The 21398-nt window shown below is 36.9% G+C and overlaps 1 long non-coding RNA gene across 6 annotated transcripts in view; it reads right to left on the bottom strand.

Annotated features, from left to right (window-relative positions):
* Window positions 1-21398, bottom strand: part of LOC138850624 (uncharacterized) — a 166644-nt gene that overhangs the window by 143113 nt on the left and 2133 nt on the right. For 3 of the 6 annotated variants that reach the window (XR_016237235.1, XR_016237238.1, XR_016237239.1), the window contains 2 exons: window positions 18983-19080; window positions 17548-18744 (listed from right to left, as the gene is read on the bottom strand). This is a non-coding gene — a long non-coding RNA (uncharacterized LOC138850624). The other 3 variants (XR_016237237.1, XR_016237240.1, XR_016237236.1) reach the window with 2 other exon arrangements.

Here is a 21398-nt window from a genome sequence, read left to right as displayed (position 1 = left end):
TACAACCAAGAAAGAGAACTATACACCAATGTCTATAATGAACATAGATAGAAAAATCTTCAACAAAGTAATAGCTAATTGAATTCAACAACACATCTGAAAGATTATTCACCCAGACAAAGTGGGATTTAATCCTAGTATGCAGGGATGGTCCAACATTTGTGAATCAATAAATGTGATACATTTCATTAACAAATTGAAGAATAAAAATGATATAATTATATCAATAGATGCTGAGAAAGCATTTGACAAAATGCAACATCCTTTCATGATAAGGCAAATTGGGTACAGAAGGAACATTCCTCAACACAATCAAGGCAATTTGTGACAAACCCACAGACAACATCTTTTTGAATGGGGAAAAGTTGGAAGCATTTCCACTAAGATCCAGAACCAGACAAGGATGCCCACTCTCACCATTGCTATTGATATAGTTCTGGCAGTTTTAACCAGAGCCATTATCCAAGAAAATAAATCAAAGGGAAACAAATTGAAAAGGAGGAAGTTGAATTGCCTTTGCTTGCAGATGACATGATTCTATCCATAGGGGAACCAAAAGGCTCCACTAAGAGACTATTAGAACTCATAAAAGAGACATTGGTAAAGTTGCAGAATATAAAACCAACACACAAAATCAATAGCCTTGTATACACAGACAATGCCATGAGGAGGAAGAACTTCCAACATCAATGCCACACAAAATATCTACAAAAAAAATGTGAATACCTTGGAATAAATTTAACCAAGGAGGTGAAACATCACTACAAGTAGGATCTCTGTCCTTAATGTGCTGTACCTTGAGACTTAATGCTATAATTAGTACTCAAACAGTATATTTCACTTTGTGTTTCTATGGGGTGCAAACTGTTGAAATCTTTACTTAATGTATACTAAACTGATCTTCTGTAAAAAAAAAAAAAGAAGGAATTATCAATTCCCAACTTGACTCTCACTGGGATTAAACATGACAATAGGTCTGATCTGATTTCATCATCATTTAAAAAATCATCTATTATTTTTCACTTTATGTTTCTGTGTGGGAGCAAACTGTTGAAATCTTTACTTAATGTATGCTAAACTGATCTTCTGTATATAAAGAGAATCGAAAATGAATCTTGATGTGAATGGAAGGGGAGAGGGAGTGGGAAAGGGGAGGGTTGCAGGTGGGAGGGACGTTATGGGGGGGAAGCCATTGTAATCCATAACCGTACTTTAGAAATTTATATTCATTAAATAAAAGTTAAAAAAAATAAATAGAAGAAAACAATAAAATGGAAAAATTTTCCATGTTCATGGATTGGAAGATTTAATATTATCAAAATTTCTATACCAACCAAAATACTTTACAGATTCAAGGCAACCCCAAGCAAAACATCAATGACACTCTTTCCAGATCAAGAAAAAATATGCTAACATTCATCTAGAAACATAAGGCACCCAAAATAGATAAAGCAATGCTAAACAACAAAAACAAAGCTAGAGGTATCACAATACCAGATTTCAAGACATACTACAAGACAGTTATAATCAAAACAAATATAAACATGTAGACCAATGAAACAGAATAAAAACCCTAGAAATCAATTCATGCATCCACAACCTTCGAATCTTTGACAAGAGAGATAAAATTAATCTCAAGAAAGGACAGTCTGTTCAACAAATGGTGCTTGGAAAATTGGATCACCACATTCAGCAGTATTAAACAAGACCTCTACCTCACACTTATAAAAATCAACTCAAAATGGAGCAAGGATTTGAATGTATGACCTGATACTATCAAATTAATATAGAAAGGAATATTGGGGGAACTCAGCAAGATATTGCCATAAGCAAAGACTTCTTGGAAAAGACCCCAGAAGCAGAAGCAATCAAAGCTAAAATTGACAAATGGGCTTATATCAACCTGAGAAACTTACACACTGCAAATGAAACACTCAGGCTAAGACCTGGAACCAACCCAAATGCCCATCAACAGTAGACTGGATAAAGAAATTATGGGACATATACTGTATAGACTACTATACAGCAGTCAAAAAAAACGAAACCCGGACATTTGCAACAAGATGGAAGAATTTGGAAAACATCATGCTGAGTAAATTAAGCCCATTCCAAAGGGACAAATATCATATGTTCTCCCTGATCGGTGACAACTAACTGAGCACCAAAGGGGAAACTTGTTGAAGTGAAATGGACACTATGAGAAATAGTGACTTGATCAGCTCTTGTCCTGATGGTTGATGTACGATGTAATACTTTATCCATTTTAGTATTTTTTTTTGTTCTAGTACCATTGGTTGAACTCTGTAATTAACACACAATTATTCTTAGGTGTTTAAATTTTAACTGAAAAGTGATCCCTGTTAGGAATTTGGAAAACATTATGTTGAGTGAAATAAGCCAATCCCAAAGGGACAAATACCACTTGTTCTCCCTGATAGGTGACAACTAACTGAGCACCAAAAAGGAAACCTGTTAAAATGAAATGAACACTATGAGAAACGGTGACTTGATCAGCCCTCACCCTGACTGTTGATGAGCAACTTAATATGTTACCCCTCTTAGTATTTTTTTTTGTTTGTTCTACTTAATACTTTTGGTTGAATACTGTAATCAATACACAATACTTCTTAAGTGCTGAAACTTAACTGAAAAGTGATTGCTGTTAAATATAAGAGTGGGAATAAGAGAGGGAAGAGATGTGCAATTCGGGACATGCTCAGGCTGACTTACCTCAAATGGTAGAGTTAGAAACATACCAGGGGATTCCAATTCAATCCCATCAAGGTGGCATGTACCAATGCCATCTCACTAGACCCAGTGATCAATTTCTGTTCACAATTGATCATAATGATAGGACTAAGAACCAAAGGGATCACATAAACAAGAATAGTGTCTGCAAATACTAGCTGATAGAATCAAAAAGGGAGAGAACAATTCAACATGGGAAGTGAGATACACAGCAGACCCATAGAATGGCAGATGTCCTAAACAGCACTCTGGCCTCAGAATCAGCCCTAAAGGCATTCGGATCCGGCTGAAAAGCCCATGAGAGTATTTCAGGCATGGAAAGCCAAGACACTCTGGGGAAAAAAAAAAACCTAAATGAAAGATCTCCACGAGTGAGATCCCAGTGGAAAGAATGGGTCATCAAAGAAGGAGGTACCTTTCTCTGAAGGGAGGAGAGAACTTCCACTTTGACCATGGCCTTGTCTAAATATGATCAGAGTCAGTGAACTCAGGGGGCTTCCATAGCCTTGGCAGCTCATGACAAGAGCCTAAGGTGATTACTGAGGCCGTAAACAAGAGTGTCAATTTGTTAAGTCAACAACAGGAGTCACTGTGCACTTACTCCTCATGTAGGACCTCTGTCCTTAGTGTGCTGTACATTGAGATTTAATGCTATAACTAGTACTCAAACAGTATTTTTCACTTTATGTTTCTGTGTGGGAGCAAACTGTTGAAATCTTTACTTAATGTATGCTAAACTGATCTTCTGTATATAAAGAGAATCGAAAATGAATCTTGATGTGAATGGAAGGGGAGAGGGAGTGGGAAAGGGGAGGGTTGTGGGTGGGAGAGACGTTATGGGGGGGAAGCCATTGTAATCCATAAGCTGTACTTTACAAATTTATATTCATTAAATAAAAGTTAAAAAAATTCTAAATCTTTTTAAAAAAGCAATAGATCAATGAAACAGAATTAAGAGGTGAGATATAATTCCTTATATTTAAGTTCAACTGATCTTGTGCAAATGTGCCAAAGTCACTCAATGGGGGAAACAGCAGTCTTTTCAACAAATGCTGCTTGATATAGAAAACAAAAAATTAAACCATGAAACAGTAAGCTAAGAACCATACTTTATGAAACATACAGAAAATCAACTCAAATTAGATAAAAGATCTAAATATAAGGATAAAAATTATGCATTTTATATGAAACAATACAAAAGAACATCTTTGTGATCTCATATTACACAATAAATTTTTAAATATTCTGCCCAAAGTACAAACCAGAATAGGAAAAATTCAGAAATCATCAAAATTTAAAACTTCCTGTTCTCAGGAAATCAAGAAAATGGTAAGATAAGCCACAGCATAAGTGAAAATTGTTGCAAATCATATATGTGGTCATGTATTTATATCCAAAATATATAAAGAACGCTCACAACTAAATATGAATGGGAACAACCAAATTTTAAAATGGTTAAAGATTTGAATGTGCATTTCACTTTGAAGGAAATGGCTAGTAAATACATGAATAGACACTTACCAGAGTTCTTTATCAAGGTAATGAAAACTAAAACAATAATGAAATTAATATCATTTTATATCCTCTGGGAAGACTACAGTTAGAAAGATCATTCATAACAATAGTAGATGAGGATTTGGAGGAGTTGTAATACTTATTGATGACAGGGATGTTAAATTGTAAAATATTGGAAATTAAAAAAAAAAAAACTAAAGCTCAATGTATTATGTAATTCAGCAATGCCGTGCCTAAGAGTCTAGGGAAAAGCAATGAAACACTTCCACTGAAAGGATACACACTAATATTCACAACAGCATTATTCATAATAGCCTAACAGTGGAAAATACCCAGATGTCCATTTACTTGGAGATGTTTAAACAAAGTAATATCTATCCCTATACTGGAACATATTCATCTATAATTACAAATGAGCTACTGACATATGCTGCCACCTGGATGAACCACAAAAACATTACACTAAGCGTAGGAAGCAAAATGCAAAGTTTAGTTGTATAATTCCACTTATACACTATTTCCAGAAAACTCAATTCTATTGAGACAGAGAACAGAACAATGGTTGTTTTGGACAGGAATGTGAATAGAGATTGCCTATAAATGGACTTGAGTAAATAAGGGGCATTTTGGGGTGTGGGTATGTGTGTGGAGGTGGGTTTTGAGAAAATTCTAATACTGAATTTTGTTGATCATTGCACAATCTTGAAATAATACTTTAGAGATGTCAAGTTATGTCATATATATTATAAATTATGTTTTATATATAATAGTATAATTTGATGCCAAAAAAAAACTGTTTAAAAAGTTGACAGTAAACTAAAGATATCCTGAACTTTTCCAAGCCATTTTGCTTAACTTGATATTTGGGAACCAGACTACCATTGGCTTTAAACATTTTTCTTTTTCCAAAAATCTAGGGGCAGATGTTTGGTGCAGAGGTTGAGATGCTGATTGGAATGCCTGCATCCCACAGTGAAGCACACAGGTTTGGGTCCCATATCCACTGCCAATCCCAGTTTCATGCTAATGTGTACTCTGGGAGGTAGTTGGGAGGCAGCATGTGATGACTCCAGTACTTGGGTCTCTGCCATCCAAATGGAGGACTTTTGTTGAGTTCCTGGCTTCAGCATGTCCCGGACCTCCTGGCTGCTGCAGACATTTGGGGAGTAAACCAACATATAGGTCTCTCTCTCTCTCTCTCTCACTTTCAAATACATAAACATAAGTACAAAAAACTAAAATATCTATGTTAATACCAAGATACTTGCATAAAATGCAATGTTATAAGGAAAAAGAATAACATAATTAATATCAATTTCTGTTTTTACTTTCTTCTTCCCTTCAACGTGAGTGTTCCACATCTGAATTTTATATATGATGATTATAAATCAGGTTCCATGATCATTTTGCACAATGGTATACCATATTACAATTATTGCTTTAATATGTATACAAATAGTTGCAGTTACTAAAGGAGACATAACTTGGAACTTTTGACTTAGACAAGAAACATTTCCCTAATGTTCTAATAACGTATTTTGCTATTTATTTCCATAGCAAAAAGTGAAAATAAAATATAAAAACATCTGCAGAATTCTTAAACTCATATTTCACTCATAATACATTTTCTCATGAATGTGTGATTTAAAATTCAGTGAACAAAATTTTAAATGCCTAATTATGCATCCTTTTATGAATTTGTACTCATTATAATAAATGCACTTGTTATACTTTTCCCTTTCCCAGAATTTTTCATCTGAAATAAAAATGAGTTTTACAATTTAAAGAGCCAGACTTTATGGTTTAAAATTCTTGAAAGAAGCCATAGGAGATAGAAGGAAATAGTAATGAGGCATCATTAATTTGCCAGCTCTGGAATACCCCTCCAAACACTTTAATTTTGCATCAGGGCCCCTCATCAAATCCTTGTTCCTCCATTATGTCTCCTTTGATTACAATAGCAAAAAGAAATATTTCCTTCTTACTTTTCTAGAACTGCATCTGTAACTTCTTCAGTCATTTATCACATTGGATTTTATATTAGGTGCCTTTTAGAGCTTAGATTTCAATGCTGATCCTGTAATACCTAGCAAAATGAATTGAGTACATGCTCAATAATATTGAAACCAAATAAGTGTTTTATTATATTCAGGCATCAAATCTTGGGTTCTTAAGGACTATAACAAACTCTTAACATTCCCCTCAATCATTGAGCTCCAAGAAGAATGGGACTCCATTTTCACTGTAAATCTCAGTACTTAGGACGATGTTCAGATAATTTTCAAATATATACTTCATATATGTTTTGTATGTGATAACTTTAAGAAAGTAGACATTATTTTCCTGAGACATAAGAAACAATGAATTACTTGATTTATAAAACCATAGTCAATGGCCGGCACCGCGGCTCACTAGGCTAATCCTCCGCCTTGCGGCGCTGACACACCCGGTTCTAGTCCCGGTCAGGGCGCTGGATTCTGTCCCGGTTGCCCCTCTTCCAGGCCAGCTCTCTGCTGTGGCCTGGGAGTGCAGTGGAGGATGGCCCAAGTGCTTGGGCCCTGCACCCCATGGGAGACCAGGAGAAGCACCTGACGGTGCGCCGGCCGCAGCGGCCATTGAAGGGTGAACCAATGGCAAAGGAAGACCTTTCTCTCTGTCTCTCTCTCTCTCACTGTCCACTCTGCCTGTCAAAATAAATAAATAAATAAATAAACATAGTCAATAAATATCAATAAAACCCAAAGCACTCTTTTTGTTCTCATTAAAATTAAAAATGTATAAAAAATGCCAAAGATCCAAAACAGGTAAGACATTCTTTAAAAAGATGGTAGGAAGACTCCTGTATTTATTACTAAGTCTTAATATGTTCTGGTAATTAGGACAGTGGGACATTGGTACAGGGTTAAATAGAAATGAATAGAAAGACAAAAAGTTGATTGATCTATATATTTAGACTTGTTTTATATCAAAGATGTATGATGCAATGCACTAATGTATGCCAAAATTTGCTGGTCCTCTCTGCACAAGGATATTATATGCACAAAATTGTTGAAAGGTTCACAAGTGATAGCTTTGGCCAATGAAATATGTGGAGTTCACATCATGAAATTTAAAAGGATTAAGAGCCCATGCATGTTCTCCATCCTTACCCCTCTTCCACAAAGACCAGGAATGCTCCAGAGGGAGGCTACGGCCTATAACTAAGGCCTATACATGATGGATAAAGGGTGTAAATTAAATAAGCCTTGTGATTTTTCAGCTGTTGAGATTTATGAGTCATTTTTATTGTAGCAAAATCTAGCCTTTTCTGAATGATCCAAGTTTCTACTTTAAAGAAGTAAGAAGATTTTCTGTAGTTTTCTCTGTTAATCATGCCAGGATGTAAGTAGCTTAAAATAGAGAAGAATTTTCTAAAACCCTCCTCTACCTCATATTACATACAAAAATTAATATCTAGTGAGCTGCAAGTCACATCAAAACAAAAAATTAATTCAACAGCTATCATAGGGGCACATGTTTAGGAAGTTAGCATAATGTTCCTAAACAAAACACACACACAAAAACACTATCTATACAAGTGGACTACAAAAATTCATGGAAAATGGAATTAAAAAATTAAAATATAAACTTCATTTCTTATTTTAATATCTCCACCAAATTCAGGAAATGTGTATCAGTGACAATATTAGCCAATTATGTTCCTAAAGATATGAAGGTCCTAGGAATTTAATCATTGTCAGTGCAGTCTTTTTACATTATTAACTGAAGAAAATTGTATTCGCTTTATAGATTTTGAGATTAAGAAAGAAAAGGAAGTCATAAAGATCCCAAAAAGGACTGTAAGACAGAGGCCTAATGATTTCATATGGATACTGCCAATCGTTGGAGGACTCTCGTGAAATTTCTCGGGTGTTTTTTTTGCTAAAGCTCTGGCTAACTTTCCCAAACACTATCATGGTAAGCAGATGTTATTATTCTTTGGTCCCCCAGAGTTCAACAAGCAAAATGCCTTTTTCCTCACGGAAAGTTTTGCCATGACCTTTGCTGTTGACCAGTCTACCTTAGCTTCCACCTCTTGGTAGCCATTTTTAGGGTCATCCTGGAGAAGCTATGTCTGATCTCCTGCCCTAATTCTTCAAAGAACTGTTTCAGGATCTTGAACCCACTTGTTTCCAATTTCCATTGAAAACTTCTCTGGTTGGCTGCTGATCTGGATGCAACAGTTTCGGCCCTCATTGAGCAGAAAGTTTTATTCATTTCAATGTCTCATTCAGAATTGTATAAATTGAGCTAATTGAGTTGTCTATGATGTTGGCTCCTTTTTCTTCTGCTGATGTTCAGTACCCCTCCTTTAGGGAACAAACACAATTAATTTTCTCCTAGCAAATGGTGGTAGGAGGGCTGACGTTTCAGGTTTTACCTCCAACATACTCTCATTATTGCATTAAATGTTATCCATTTGCCAATTACTGATTCTAGGGATGCATTATCCCCAAAACTTTTGTAGTCAATCAATGATTTCCCTGTTCTTCCATCAAAGCTTCATCATAAGTTTGATCTTTGTTCTTGCTTAAATTTTAGCAGAATTCATGTTTCTTTCCTAGGAGCTTTTTCAAACTGATGTCTATACTTAACACAGCAGACTAGATTCTATTCAGACAAGTTATAGCTAGGGTGTATAAGTTTATTTTGGTGCAAAAATTTTTTGAAATCATGTGTAGTTTTTCCATAATATATATTTTCCATGATCTTTTTGAAGGTCCTTCTTATAAAAAGGAAAAAATATGGAATTCATAAGAGTTAAAACTTTTCTTCTTCAAAATTATCATGAACATAGTTAGACTGAAAAAAAGAAATTTGCAATATAGACAATTGAAAAATAAGTCATACATATGATACAAGAAAAAAATCTTTTAATGGACATAATCCTTGAATGGTCACCCTCCAAGAGCTTTTCCAAGTTTACTGATAAACACATGAAAAAGAAAATAATCTGTTAGTAAAGTGTGAATGCAAACTAACATCAAAAATAACATAATTGTAGACCCCTTGGAGCTGTTATGGTGAAAAATGCAGTACTAACTATTGACATTCAACTGAAACAACTAAAACTCTCATACATACTAATAAAAGTAATAACTGGCACAGCCACTTTGGGAAAGAGTTTGACATTATGGACTAAAATGAAATGTACACATAGTCTACCACTCAGAAATACTACTCATCAAGTATACTCTCAGGAGACTTAATTTTAGTACCTGAGTTAGACTTAGTGATCTGCTTTCAAGACCTACTTCCAGGAAAGGATCTGCCGCCCAGCTGCAGAGCAGTTAGCCAACAGTCTCCAACACTCTCCAGCAACATTCTCCTTCCCTGTCAGTCTCAGCTGCAGAGAACTACACTGCCCGACGTCATGCCCTCTCCAGGTCAGAGTAGCAGGGTTCCAAGGGCATGCCATTTGGACATTATATATTTGCTTCAGACTTGGCCGCCAAGTTTGCTGAGACTTAGTCAGACTTTTATTTCAGTTCATCTTACTTCTCTGCCCAATCCCGCTATAGATTCCTCTCCTTTACAGGTGTTAGTCCCGACAACGTATCACATACACCAAATCCCATCTCAGTACTTGCTTCTAGAGAAATCCACATAGGACATCTGGTGTTAGGAGTGGTCTGAGAGAGTAGCTGACAAGTTGTAATTTGAGGCTAGATCAGACTCTGCCCGGCTGGCAACATCAACAGTGGTAGGTGAAACATGAACTGCCCCTATACACAGGTGTTGATCATATTGCAAAACTTTTATTGGCAGTGAGTGGGGAGGGTGTGCTGCTGAGAGGAAATGCCTCTGTATCAGAATTTGGAGAGCTTTGAAAAAAGCAGTGGCCGTATGTGCCGAATAACTACTGCTCTACAAAAAGATATTGAGTAGCTATAGGCAATGAACTGGCAACTCAAAGTCAATGGTGAAATTCTCTTGTCTTCTAGGTTTCCTACAAAAAATTCTCATCAACTTTATTGAAAAGGTAGAAGAAATCTGAGGATCAATTCTAAGACTTAATAGAGTAGCTTAACTTCAAAAACAGTTAAATGTCCAACTAATACCATTAAGGCATTAGTTGAGAAAACTCTTAGCACGGCCACATGGAAAATAAAAAACTGAACTTGGTTCATGTCTACTGTTATGGACAGAATTGAGTTCCTCCCAGAACTCATATCCTGAAGTTCTAGAAAATAGCTTCAGTGAACTAACACAGATTTGGATAACAAGAAGTGGGATGCTACTGTGACAAATACCAAAAAATGTATATGTAGCTTTGGAACTGCGTAACAATTGGAGGCTGGAAAACTTTTTTAGGTGCATGTTAAAAAAAAAAAAAAAGGCTTAGGTTGCTTTGAAAACATTGTTGCTAGGATATGGGCATTAAAGGTGATTCTGGTGAGGACTCAGAATATAGGAGAACTACAGAAAAAACATTTGTATTTTCTTAGAGATACACGTATACTGTCATGAACAGAATGCTGGTAGAAATATTTATGTTAAAGGTGGTTCTGGCCGGCGCCGCGGCTCACTAGGCTAATCCTCCGCCTAGCAGCGCCGGCACACCGGGTTCTAGTCCCGGTTGGGGTGCCGGATTCTGTCCCGGTTGCCCCTCTTCCAGGCCAGCTCTCTGCTGTGGCCAGGGAGTGCAGTGGAGGATGGCCCAGGTGCTTGGGCCCTGCACCCCATGGGAGACCAGGAAAAGCACCTGGATCCTGGCTCCTGCCATCGGATCAGCGCAGCGCGCTGGCCGCGGTGGCCATTGGAGGGTGAACCAACGGCAAAGGAAGACCTTTCTTTCTGTCTCTCTCTCTCACTGTCCACTCTGCCTGTCAAAAAAAAAAAAAAAAAGGTGGTTCTGGTGTTATCTCAGATGGCAATAATGAACACGTTATTAAAACCTGGAGAATCCAGACTAATACAGATTTATAGAGTCAGAGTCTACATTTGAGGTGAACCAAAATGGCTGCTACAACACAGCCTCACTCAGGGATGGGCTTGAATAATAATTAAGAGGGGACACAGGACCACTGTTGCGGCACAGTGGGTTAAGTTGCCACCAGCCATGCCAGCCTCCCATTTTACCATCAGTTTCAGTCCCAGCTGCTCTACTTGTAGTCCAGCTCCCTGTTAAGGCACCTGGAAAAGCAATGGAAGATGGTCCAAGTGCTTGGGCCCAAAGCATCTAAGCATCGCCTACTAGCATCTAAGTGAGAGACCTGGACAGAGTTCCAGGCTCCTGGTTTTGGCCTGAACCAGCACCAGCTCTGTCAATGCTTTGGAGAGTACAGCAGTGGATGGAAGATCTCTTCCTCCATCACTCCCCTGGCAACATTTCTCTCTGTGACTCTGACTTTCAAATAAATAAATAAATCATTAAAAACAAGAACAATGATGAGAGAAAATCCTTCCAATGGGCAGATCTCGGATGAAAACATTCATCTACTTTTTGTGGAAAAGGAAGTGGCTCAAAATTATATGAACCAATGAAACATGGTGTGGTTGGTTGTTCAAAGGCATGGGAAAGAAATATTCACCTAGGGCAAAATGAATAAAGTGTATAAATAAATTTTTTGACAGGCAGAGTGGACAGTGAGAGAGAAAGAGAGACAGAGAGAAAGGTCTTCCTTTGCCGTTGGTTCACCCTCCAATGGCCACCGCGGCCGGTGTGCTGTGGCCGGCGCACCGCTGATCCAAAGGCAGGAGCCAGGTGTTTCTCCTGGTCTCCCATGGGGTGCAGGGCCAAGCACTTGGGCCATCCTCCACTGCCTTCCCAGGCCACAGCAGAGAGCTGGCCTGGAAGAGGGGCAACCGGGACAGAATCTGGCGCCCCGACTGGGACTAGAACCCGGTGTGCTGGCGCCGCAAGGCGGAGGATTAGCCTAGTGAGCCGCGGCGCCAGCCAAGTATATAAATAATTTTTATAACACTCACAGAATGAAATATAAAATGAAAATAAACACAAGCTACATAAAAATATGTGACCACACAAAATTATTGAGAATCAGAAGTCAGTCTGTAAAGCACACAACTGCATAAACCTGCACTAGATTGCCAGGGCTGCTGTAAAAAGGATAAAATTGAGATCCAGAAAAGGCACAGAGAGTCTCTAGGCACTGATAATGTATTTCTTGATAAAGTGACAGTTGAGTGTTAACTTTATCATTCAATTTATTCCTTATCCATTTATGTACTATTTTGAATGTGTGCTTTATGTCAGAGGTTTCCCAGGTAAGATTGATTTGTCTACCCATGTAGAGAGAACACTGAACTACCTCTCAGACGGATATGTACATTCTTCAGGCAGCTCATTCAGAAGAGAAAAGAGAGAGGACACCTCTCCCTAGTTAGATGTCACTCGACCTTTACTGAAAGGAGTAGGAAAAAGGGAAGAGAGAAACCATGGGCTTATTATTAAGTTCATAAAGCCTAGTCAACATAAAAAGAAACACCAAGAATGCAGAATAAGCATTGCCAATGTACACCAACATTAGACTTTTGTAAGGTTTTTGTGGTTTTAATTCATTGATCTTAAGAATTAAGATCGAAGTTGGCGAACTCAAAAGGCTTCCATAGCCTTGGCAACTCATGACTAGAGCCTAGGGAGATTACTGATGCCATAAACAAGAGTGTCAAATTGTTAAGTCAACAACAGGAGTCACTGTGTACTTACTCCTCATGTGGGATCTCTGTCCTTAATGTGTTGTCCAAGGTGAATTAATGCTATAACTAGTACTGAAACAGTATTTTACACTTTATGTTCTGTGTGGGTGCAAACTGATGAAATCTTTACTTAATATGTACTAAATCGATCTTCTGTATATAAAGATATTGAAAATGAATCTTGATGTGAATGGAATGGGAGAAGGAGCAGGAGATGGGAGCGTTGTGGGTGGGAGGGAAGTTATGGGGGAGAAAAAGCCATTGTAATCCATAAACTGTACTTTGGAAATTTATATTTACTAAATAAAAGTTAAAAAAAAGAATTAAAGCAAAGGACTCCTGGGGTCTGTGATCATTCCCTTCCACATAGCTACAAAGGAGGCTGGATAGCAGCAATTTTTGCCCTGAAAGGGACTTCATTGCAATAAAAGTGAGAGATATTTTAGTAAGAAAGGAGACAATTATATGAGGAAGCAACTAGAAGCATTTACAGTTCATCAGAATAGAGCTGCTCCTATCTTCCTAAAACCATTTTCTTGATAGTGTTTCCTTTGAGTATCTTCTTCAAGCCACTGGTGGGCAGTAAAGATTTGAATCCCAATTGATTGCAGTGCTGAACTGATTTTGATCTGAAATTGATTATACAGTACATTAAACACATCAACTCCAAAGGCCAATTTATACCCAAGGCTGAAAATGTACACCTTCTATTTCTCATACCCAACTATGTTGTCAAAAATAAGCAGTCTAGAGATTCTGTATTAAGATCAAATGAAAGCATTAGGATAATTCAACTATAAGACATCAACTTAGAGATATTCTAATAACAGAATGCCAAATTTGAATATAAGTTTCTCTGTAATTATCAAATTTCTAGGGCACAGTTTAACCCTTACATTAAATCCCCATAAAAGGTGGTCACTAGTACCCTAGCCATGATTTCTGTGCTCCATTAAAAAGGAAGAAAAGGGAAACTGAGTCTCCTGCCAATATTTTTTGAAGAATTCTTAGTTTCACATATCATTTTCATTTCCATTCCATTAGCCAGAACATAGTCATGTATCTTAGCATAGCTACAAATGAGATTGAAAAACAGGATGTCTGTTTTGGGTAGCACTTTAAAAGACCAAAAATCAGAATTATTTTAGTAAGGAAGGAGAAAATGAATATTGGGTAGAATCTAGACATTTTGTTAAAGCAGGTCTCATTTGAGATTTCTTTCATCTTTCTATATATAAAAAACTCATTAAATTTTAAATTTACCTCTGAACTTCCCGTTTTTAACATAGATGCTGTACTGTTTTTGAGTGTTTAATTATTTTCAGATTTGCTCTATGGTGGTTGTGTCTCCACTGCCTCCTACATAAGAAACCTGCCAGAATAACTTAAGAAACCATGGTGAGAGAAGGTAACATTTCAGAATATGGATAAACATGACACCAGGGTTAAATCCTTCTCAGGTGCTGGACATTGTGGCATAATCAATTATGCTAATGCTTGGGAGCCCATATCATAGTGACATTTGAGTATTGACTCCTCCACTTCAAATCCAGCTTCCTGTTAATGCATGTGGAAAGGCTGTGGATGGTGGCTCTAATATGTGTGTCCCTGCCACTCATGTGGGAGACCCAGATTGATGGAGCTCTTGACTCTTGCCTTAAGCCTAATACAGTTATGGCTGGTGTGAGCATTTGGGGAGTGGACCAAGGGACAGAAGATTCTCTCTCTCTCTCTCTTTCTTTCATCTTTTCTTCTTTGTCACTCTGCCTCTCAGAAAAGTAAATCTTTAAAAATAAATCCTCCTCAAGACACAAGGTCTATCCTCACTTCCCCTTGCGACAATTAGACAAATAACCAGTGTCAAATTGCAGCATAGCTTTAACTAGGGATTTGGAGGCCTGATGTGAAAGAAAATTGAATAAACACCAAAGATGTTATACAGCTTATCTGAAAGGTATTAACATAAGTCAGGAGAGTTTGCAGGGGAGTGGATTCCCTAGGATGATAAATCAAGGGTAAGAATGGAGGAAGAAATCTCAAATTGGCTAAAGTGGAGTTCACTAAATTGGGAATGAATTCTCTCATGGCAGAACAGCTCTGACAAGGACCCTGGGAGATGCAGCTAACATGTTTCCATGATATGCTTGGAAGCCTGAAAAAAGTGATGACTTTAGTTGAAGTGTAGATGCAGACTGGCCTTAAAGACAGAGAAGCAAGATGTGGCAAACTTATCATAAAACCAAATGCATATGATGTAGATCTTCAAGGAGTGAACTGCAACACATCTCCAGACACTTTGCCCAAATTTCCTATTCAGGATCATGCCCCCACTGCTACACCTATCAACCAACTGCAGATGACCGAGAACTTGCTCCTCCATGAGAACTACCCTGGGCTTGGGGTAGGAAAAATACATCCCACAACTCAGCAGCAAATGAGTACATCATCTGCTTTTGTACTCCATCAACAAAGTGAAGTGACAGAAAGTATGGTATACAAGATCCCTGATCTAGGACATAGATGTAGATATCTTATCCAAAGACAGTTCCAGCTAAGACTGCTGACGTGGGCACATCAAGATCTGACCCTCCCTATCCCAGTGAGCAACACCTCTGAAGGTTATTCTTGGTGGATTAGGATCTCAACTCCAACTGATTTGGGGGTCAGTTTCTTTCCACCAAATCCTGCCTTTCTCAGTTTCTTAAAAGTGTCTCTTCTGAAAGCATTCCCCAGTGGACCTCTGCATGGAACTCTGTCTCAGAGTCTACTTTCAGAGAACTCAAACTAAGACACAAACATACCTTCAGTGACCTCCATTCTGTAACATTGGTAACTCATATCTCTATGACATAAACATAGCCCATTTTCTTTCATCCTGAAATGCCATTTTTCAACTGGATAAATTCCTTCTTTTACTTTCAGATCAAGGTTCAAGTGTGTTTCATTATTCATTCCAGAAAATAAAATTAGTCACTCCATCAGTTGCAACCTTACAGCACTAATGTGGGAATTCCCTACATTCTTTCTTGTTTTTGGTAAAATAAAAAAAGAAAAGACATATTTTCATAGCCATATACATGGACTGGGGAGAAAATTGTTATGTGTATGCCTGTGTGTGATATGCGAGAATCAGGGGTAAGAAAGATTCAAAACCTTTGCATATTAAATATTTTGTTAATCATTTAATTGATCAATAAGTAGGTATGACGGGGTCTTCAAAAAGTGCATGGAAAATGTATTTTATAAAAAAGCACTGTCGATGGATTTCAAACAATTTTTCTACCAAAATAAACTTATTTTTAAATTACGTTTTCCATGAACTTTTAGTTCCCTTATAGGGGAGAGGTTGAGTTTCTCCCTCTCCTCACACTTTTCTTTCCCTTTCAACCTAACAAGAGTAAGTTTTGGTAGGATATTAAGCCATTAAAATCAGGGTATTAATAACTCTAGTAAGTTGTATCAGGTAATATTCTAATGGTCCTATAGGCATCAAATCATAATCTTCCTAGCAACCAGAAGAGAAAGATCTTACCATTATTCCCATTTTACAAATAAAGAACTGAGGCTCAAAAGGATTAAGTTACTTGCTGTGGTCACACAATTCAGAGTAACAGAAATGATCAATCCTCTTAAATATTAATACTTTAATGCCTGAAAGACTTGGTTTTCTTTTAAAAATAATATACTCATGGTTTAAGAAGCAATCATTATAAGAAAAAGGTTTGTTTGTTAGATATTTCCCCTTTTAAACTCTTGAAGTTATACACCATCCACTACCATCACCATCCAAGGAAGACATACTCTATACTTCCAGATCTGAGGCAGGACCCTCAGCAGGTAGCAGAGTGAGGGAAAAGATCAAGGCAATTTACAAGGCTGAGAGGACAAAGAAGAAAACCATTGTGATGAGTCCCTTAGACACTTAATATAATTACTGTGTACCCCAGAACTGAAGTATAAAATGTTTTTGTAAGGCCTTCAAGACTCCATTTGTGCATATAATCAACTAATAGTGACATAAATTTCCTCCTGGTTATGAATGAAATCTACTTCCTTTCTCATTACAATAGTACATCCTAGGAGTTATTCATGGATGCAAGTTTACCAACACTTCGCCTAGCACAGTTTCTTTGCACAGATAAAGCATGTAATAAATCTTTGTCTCCTTTAATTAAATTATGTTTTGCATACTTAGTTTTCCCTGTATGAAATTTAGCTTCTTATTTGACAGAATCAATAGGAAGAGAAGTCAGACTAATCAAAAGTCATTATAAACAATTAACATGTTTATTACAGTGACCTCAAATAAAAATAGATAAGATGAGAGAAATTTTAGTCAGTGAAGAGAACTTTCCATCTCACTCAGAGGCAGAGAATTTTCACTTTCATTGGGAGGCAATGGAGTGTGGAGAAACAACTCCTGGATCAGTAGTCAGGGACTGCATTCTTGTCTCCAATCTGCCAGGAAGAGCTTGCAGCATCTCAGGCAAGTTTTTGTGACTTTTCTTAGCTTTCCAATTTTAGAGATATTGCAAGACTCCAATGAGATAATCTGTGCCACAACTCTACAAAAATGCTGCCAAGTTGGAAAAATAGCAATTATTTTGTTGCTGCTCACAATTCTGTATGTACACTAGACCTTCCATAAATTTCCATTCATCAAAATTAAGCTCCTTCAATAGCACATATATGAAGGTTTTAATAACACATTAAACTATAATAAAAGTAAATGAATTATATTAATTATATATAATACTTAAATAATATTTATAACAGCACAGTGAGGACTCTAGACTTATCTTCACTTCACACATAAGTATTACAGAGGTTACATAACTATTACAGGTTTCTTAATTGGTAGATGCAAGAGAATAGGTTCAACACAGGTGTACTGGTTAATATTATATATATTATTTTCATCATGCTATTCCTATTCTATTTGTTGTCTATTTTTTTCCTGAATCCCTAAAGGAAATATTATCAGCATGAAAAACAGACCCACTAAGGGCTCCCAATTACAAAACAAGCTCCAAACAATTCGAATCTGTTCCAAAGTCAAGTAAATGCATGCACACACCCGCACACACACACACAGAGGAAGTATATGTCTTCATGGTATTAATGATTACAATGAGAATAATACATGCTGTGGTGAAAACTCTATGTTCATGGAAATATTTCTTATTTTCTAATTTCTTTTCTTTACATAACTATCTTCTCTTGCAAAAGCAAGTGCAATTTGGAAAGTTTCACTTCGAAAACATTTTTATTCATTTAAAGAATGGTCTGCCTGCGATACCACTAAGTATATCAAAACCAGTAATTCAAAGGAATCATATTGTAACACGTCACCATTCCCATCATGATACCACCATTCCTCAAGCAGTTCCTCAAAAAATATGAAAAGCTTTATTCAGACAGCAATATTTATTTTGAACAGAAATAGAAATATGTGCTGAACTGTTGATAAAAGTTCTGATTGCCTGTGAACCCCAGAGGCATCCATCTATACATTAGCATAGATAATAATTGCCTGCTTTCTGATGATGTGTATGAAGTTGACATTCTAGCTACCTGTTTCCATGAGCAACTATAAAATATTTACCACTTCTGGCATTTGACCAACTAATTACCTTGAAAAATTCAACCAGAGTCTGCATAAAACGAGAAATTAAACTTTTAAAATAGTTTCTTTACAACATTTAACTGTGTATTCTCCTTAGTTCTAAGTAGTCCTTGAGGCTAACAGTCTCAGGGTGCTGAAAAAGTTATCCAATGATCCTAGAAATAATAACAAAGGTCATGTTGGTGGTTTTCAAACACACTTTATGTATTTAATTGAAAAATCATTTCTCCTTTGCCTTCTATCTACATCTATTGTACTTAATGCTCTGAACATTAGCCCTCAGAATAAAGAAATGAATAATATATGAGTTGCTCTTTATTATGATTTTGAAGACTGATTTAAAATTAATTTTCAAGACTATTATGGAATACCAAATGTCGTGTTCACTAGTACCTGTGCACTGCTCCCCAATTGCAATGTGCTGTTTGCCATAGCCATCTGTTCATAGCCTTCTCTTTTCCAACTTGAATGAGTATTGCTGCAACCTCTTTCTAAAGGGAAAGAATTAGGGATTTGAGTCTCTTCACCTTTTTGCAGAAAGTTCACATCAAATTTGCACTCTGTAGATAGGAATTATACAAAATATACAATTATAGAAACTGGCAAAATTCTTTGTGATATAGTTGGGTGTGCCAGAAAAGTCTGATATTGCATTTAAGCCACAGATCTTATAGCATAAATGCTCATAAAGTGTATAATACCATGTCTGGAGGGACCATGGATATGAATGCAGTGAATAACTGTGGAATTAACATACTCCATAAAACAATACTGGGAAAGAGTATTTTCATACAAAAGCTAAAGCCTTCAACACATCATAATTATACTCATCAAGCAAGCAGAGCTCCTTAAAGTTTAAATAGCATTTCTTGGCTGAAAGTAGGGTCCTTTGTAAGTATTACATAATATTAAACTTGTGAAGTTATCCTATCCAGACAGAATATAGTCATACAGTGAACAACTTTTTTGATCTACTCAACGTGGAACACTACTAATTCGAAGGAATGGAGTAGGAAGGAAACAGGGCTCAATGAAAACAACTGATGAAGAGATTTTCCTCAAACTGTAGAAAGAATATATAGACTAATACACTATCAGGTAAAAAGAATAGAAAATCAAAAAATCAAGTAGCAAAGCAAGCAGCATTCTTCCTCTTCAATCTCAAAAGAAATATGCTTTATGCAGATGCCTCTTCTTTAGCAAAGAAATTAGATAATCTGAAGATAATATCTTGTGAATATGTCACTGAGGTGTTTCCATTTACCCAGAGCAGAGATTGTGGCAAAATTCACTCTGTGAAAATGGCAAGCATAGAATGCTTTCTCTCTCCTTGCCAATACATGCAAATGGTGTCTAGTTTCCTTCCCAGGTCAATTGATCAATGCTTGAAATAAATTCCAGGAGCGAATGTGACATTTCAGGCCTATTGATCCCCACAGTTGATATAGATGATCAGGCCTGCTCCCTAGGCATCATTTTCTTCTTCATCACTTTGTGTGGGTCATACTAAAGCTGCAATTCTAATCAATTTCCAGATAAAGCCAAGCCATTTGTAAAGTACAACTATATGAGGGGAGCAGTTCTCTTACTAGTAGTTTTAGCCAAATAAACTTCATTTCTAGAACCATTTCTTGATTCAACTAGTTTGAGACTTTAGTTTGTATCAGCCATGTAACTTATGAATTTTTGTCATATCCATTAAATCATTGGGTGAGTCTGATCGTATCTCTGACTGCCATGTCCATAACTTCCAACTGGCATGAGATGCCAAAAATCAAATCAATGTCATGATCCTGAACAATCAGGGGCATGCTCAAATATATTCTGCCTGGCTGAGTGCCAATTTACTTGATCCTTCTCTACATATTCCACAACATTAAACCTTTATTTTAGGCTAAGGCAAGGACAACTTGAACTGCTAAGTCTCTAGAACAGCAAGTTATGACTAGGATTGGGGGTGGGTGGGGGCCAAAATCAGCAGGAGGCAGAGTCTGTGCAGGTGGAAGTGGAAAGCAAAGTGCAAAAAGACTTGGGAATTATGGCAATCAGAAACTGTTATAGATGAGGACAAATGCCTTATTCATTATGAGAGAGTGCAGAAGTATAGCACACTGTCTCATTAACTGAATATTCCCTGGGATAGTTACCAAAGACCGAAAAATAGAATGCTAGAGAAAGCGAGAGAGGCAGGGAGAGGGAGAAACCACATACATATGTATTTAAAGTTGTTTGTCCATCACTGAAAGGAGATTATACTAAAAGGTACCCAAGAGAGCAAAAAAGGAGACACTAATGTTGCTGTTCCTTTCTCAGGCCATCAAGTAAGGCAAAATAAAGAGCTTGATATATCAGACAGGGTTTTAGCTGAATGTGTCAGCATGGAATACAAGCACTATAGCAAAAGCAATGGATTATATGTTTTCAAAACCCATGTACGTTATGTAATCTACCCAGCAGTGACTGCAGGGTGAGACACATCAGGTGGGGATAATCAAACAAGCTTTACCAGTAAACACTTCCATGAAGATTTTTTTTTTTTCAATTGAAACCACATTTCCAAGGACAGCTTTTATTCAATTCAACAAACTCCTGTTTTTAATAGCTTATTTAAACCTGTTTTTCTTTTTTTTTCAACAATTCATTACAGGCTGCAAAAGGCTCTGTGAAGCATTTTGAAATGGGCTTTGCACTAATGTGATAAGAGATAAATTTTCAAAAATAAATAAAATAAAAGCCAGTACAGCATATGGTGCTTACCACTCAGAAATTTCTGGTTTTCATATGAAAATTCACCAGAGAACACTGGCAT

The sequence above is a fragment of the Oryctolagus cuniculus genome, chromosome 7 (genome assembly GCF_051225735.1).
Source record: "Oryctolagus cuniculus isolate XC-2025 breed Fujian yellow rabbit chromosome 7, ASM5122573v1, whole genome shotgun sequence".
Taxonomy (NCBI): Eukaryota; Metazoa; Chordata; class Mammalia; order Lagomorpha; family Leporidae; genus Oryctolagus; species Oryctolagus cuniculus.
This window is presented reverse-complemented; position numbering and strand designations above follow the sequence as displayed.